Source organism: Periplaneta americana, chromosome 8, assembly GCF_040183065.1.
Source record: "Periplaneta americana isolate PAMFEO1 chromosome 8, P.americana_PAMFEO1_priV1, whole genome shotgun sequence".
NCBI classification, from domain to species: Eukaryota; Metazoa; Arthropoda; class Insecta; order Blattodea; family Blattidae; genus Periplaneta; species Periplaneta americana.
In genome coordinates this window covers 88,597,501-88,601,743 of record NC_091124.1, presented here as the reverse complement: position 1 = coordinate 88,601,743, position 4,243 = coordinate 88,597,501, and the positions used below count along the sequence as shown (strand labels likewise).

The following is a 4,243-nucleotide window of genomic DNA, read 5'->3' as shown; positions in this document are numbered from 1 at the left end:
CTCAAAGATGACTCAAAATGTTTTCACCAGTTTTGTAATTTGAAGTCTTTTGTCACAAGTAAGACTGATTGTGATGATTTTAGGGCACTACTAATCTCACCATAAATGGCTAATATATCTCAAGTAAAAAAAAAAAAAAAATGTAGGAATGTTTAAAGAACTCTTAAAAATGTTTGCAATTTCCTCACATAATGAGAATACAGAAAGATTTTTTTATGATGCAAGGTCAGTGGACAAAGGTCAGGAATAAAAGTCTGTGGAGTCTGTAAAAGCCATTTTCATCATCCAATACAATTTCCAGCAATATTCATGTAGGGAATTTTATTATTATTTGCTTTTCAAATCCGATTTATTACAGAAAATTAGGTCTAATGATGATGAGTCAAGACCCAGCCATTGGAAATTAACTAAGATCCAATGAAAAGTATCTGTAACTAGTATGATGTTGTTTTCTAATGCCAGGCACTTGACAATAAAGTCATTTGACCTCTTGCACTCCAATATTTTTCAAAGATATTGTCATGGTCAGCCACTGAAGCACAGATTTTGAGGTGTTCCAAATCCATTTCTTGATTTGAGTTGCACAATGCGCAGTTAGGGGACTGATATATTCCAATTCTATGCAGGTGCTTGGCCAAACAGTCATGGCCTGTTGCCAATCTAAATGCAGCTACAGACGATTTGCGTGGTAAATCGGGAATTAACTGTGGATTATGATGCAGAGAGTTCCATTTTTTCTCTTGAGATTATGTTATCAAATTTTGTTTGTTGAAGTCTAAGTATGTAGATTTAATAAATCTTTTCACAGACTAATACGTGGATTTAGTAACAGGTCTGTAAGTAGCAGTGCTGCCCTTCTTTGCTAGTATGTAATCATTTCGTATAACTTTGATTGGTCATTTCTTTCTTGTATTCTTACAAATGTTGAAAACATGTCACTTGATCTACATATTAACTTTTTAATTTTTTTTTACATTGTTACAGTGCATAATTCTTAAAAGTACTCATCATATGTAATATATGTTATGTTCATAGTTATTCTAAAAATAAACATGTTAATATCTTTCTTATAACCTAGGGTTTTTTATATTATTTTTCTTGGTAACAAGCTATCAGAATATGTCCTCTTTTTTCCAAGTTGAAATCTGGCAACCCCATGCACCTGCTAAAGGAATGTTATAAAATACTTTAAAAACACTAAACACATTTAAAATGATGTCATAATTGAGAACCAAATGGCAGTATATTAATATTATACTGTATTGAAGTATTAACTAGATTATGATATATAGGGTGATTTACGAAGTTTTACCGCCACTAACAGAGTATTTTCCTGAAGTGGTTTGGAACATATTTTCCTAATAAAATTTTTTCCTACCTCACATAATTTAGGAATAATAATTTTCTAAATGTGTTGGTGTGAATAGAGCTGTCAAATGTTAGCGCAGGACGCTTACTTTAAAATGCATCAAGAGTCATTTGTAGCATGTTCAGTTAACAGTCATACATTGTGGAGTTAGTAGCTTATTAGTTGTCTCAAGATGATGTATAAATTTACAACTGAGAAATATCCCGATATGATATTTATTTATGGTGTGTGCGAGGGAAATGCAACAGTTGCTGTATTCAACAGGAGAATATCACTGCCATTACCCTAATCATAGGATTCCGAATCCTAAGACTATTAGTGGAACATTTGACACACTAAGGCAAACTCATTCACTCTTCAGTATTTGTATCCAGTATGAAAGACATCAACAGAAGAAGAAAACATTCTCAACTTTGTACAGCGTAGTCCTCAAACTACAATAAGATGTGTAGTTCGGCGATTTGGTGTTACTCAATCAGAGGTATGGAGGATATTCAATGTAAATGAACTGTATCCATATCATCAAGAAGTGCAACATTTAGAGCCACAGATCATGCCCATTGTGTCGAGTTCTGCACCTGGTTAAACAGAAACGGTAGAGAACTTTACTGCTGTATTATATTTACTGATGAGTCACAATTCACACGGGATGGTATTAATAATTTACAAGACTGGGCAGATATTAATCCTAAAGCCACAGAGAAAACCAATTTTCAACATCGATTTAATATAAATGTATGTTGTGATGTTCTGTATGATCAGCTGATAGTACCATTCATTTTACCCGGAAACTTATATGGTGACATGAACCTACACTTTCTACAAAACGAATTGCCACAATTACTTGACAATGTTCCTCTTGTAATGAGACTTTGCATGCACTTTCAAACTTGATGGGGGCACCTGCTTATTTCATTCTTGCTGTGAGAGGCCATCTAAACCAATGTTTCTCACACTGTTGGATTGGTCATGGAGGTCTTCATTCCTGGCCAGCCAGGTCCCCAGATTTGACACCCCCTAATTATTGCTTGTGTGGATAGATGAAGGATCTTGTGTACCAGATTAAGGTAAACACACGTGAATAATTAATTGTGCGCATTATGGACGCCGCAGCAATCATCAGGAACAGCCTGATAAGGAATGTGACATGCACAATTCATAAGCATGTGACTAAGTGTGCGGAGGTAGGATACACGTTGAAAATCTCATAAAACTAAGAGTTGATGAGCAGAATGAAGTTTACAACAAGTAAGCAGTTACAAGAGGGGGAAATGTATTCATTGTTTGTTTTTTCTGTATTCATATTATTAAATTTTGCTTCTAGTTTCAAATTTTCAATAATTTGTAGCAACTTAACTATAAGTCAGACCCTACTTTTTTATTTACATCTTTTACTTTATTTTACCTTAGGGAGGTAAAACTTCGTGAATCACCCTGTATACTATTTTCATTAAATTTTAAATATTTCAGTATACTGTCTTCTTATGTGAAGAAGGAAGTTATAAAATATACATAAGTGTTAAAAACTATACATTTATTGTAAAATTCTTAACAGCATTTGATATTTTTGTACATATAATCAAACCTTCAGGATAGTATCCACAATTTTGTGATGTTGACCCTTACCTATTCTAACAAAATATTCCACACACAATGGCATTACATCTAAGACGACGTAAATAAGAATATATTGGAGTTTAAGTTATTTGAAAATTAATCCATGTAAAGTGCATAGATAAACAATAAAATTCTTCAATCTGCAAAGATGATTTTTTAAAATTCTCAAGTGTAAAACTGAACACAAAAATAATTGTTATTTCTGGCCTATACAAATGTGCGTTTTACCTAATTTGATTAAAACGAAAATAAACTGAATACCAAATGGAAGAACCAAGATAATTCTGAATGCTGAAAATACTCTCCCATAATATATGTCGTGCAGAAAGTTTACACTCTCTTCTAATAATATCCAATTCTTATGTAGCACCAATCCTGGCAATCTGTAACAAACAGATTAGAACATTTCAACAGAAGTACATAACACTATATAATAAACTAATCCAATTAGTGATTATGGAACTTATTCTTGAGATCATTCTGAGAAAAAAAATTCTCAATCTCATAGCCCAAGGGCCTTAACAGTGTCCTTCGTGATAATAAGACCTGACACAATCTAAATGCCAATGACTGTGACGTCACTCCCGAAGTGTTATCACTAGACGCAGAGGTATGGTATTCCAAACAACAAATTGCACAGCAGTGTATCGTTTGAGATGTCAGTGTGATTTATACCGTATCTGTAAATGTGTAATATATTAAAGTAAATTGTGAAAGTAACATAATTTTGTGCATTTATGTGTTGATCTGTGTGTTTATTCAACAGTGACTGAAGGAATACTGTTAACATACAAACAAGTAAGGGTTTAATAAGCTTCATTACTATGTAATACATCAGATTCACTTTATTATCACTAATAATAATAATAATGATAATAATAATAATAATAATAATAATAATAATAATGATAATAATAATAATAATCCGTGGCACTACAGCCCGCGAAGGGCCTAGACCGACCAGCCAGCTGCTGGCCTCACGCCCACACGTCGAAGCAGAGGTGGACGATCATCCAACTAGAGTTGCTGATTAAACACTATGCTGATTAAACATTAAGTACTATGATTTGAAATTGATAGAAAATGAAGATAAAGACTCCATGATAGCTACTGAAATCTTAAAATACATCTATTTTTATTGTCAATCTTTCACATACAAAGTGTTGAGACCACACTTGGAGGTGCTAGAGAATTTATAGGAAGTACAATATAGGAACATTGGAAGAGAAAAGGACTGACAATGAATATTATATAATT

The 4,243-nt window shown here is 33.0% G+C and overlaps 1 protein-coding gene across 1 annotated transcript in view; it reads right to left on the bottom strand.

Annotated features, from left to right (window-relative positions):
- Positions 1–939: 939 nt before the first annotated feature.
- Positions 940–4,243, bottom strand: part of Atg14 (autophagy related protein 14) — a 39,071-nt gene continuing 35,767 nt past the window's right edge. The window contains exon 10 of the mRNA XM_069833237.1: positions 940–3,369. The gene's annotated coding sequence lies outside the window, so the exon portion shown is untranslated. The remainder of the gene's footprint in view (positions 3,370–4,243) is intronic.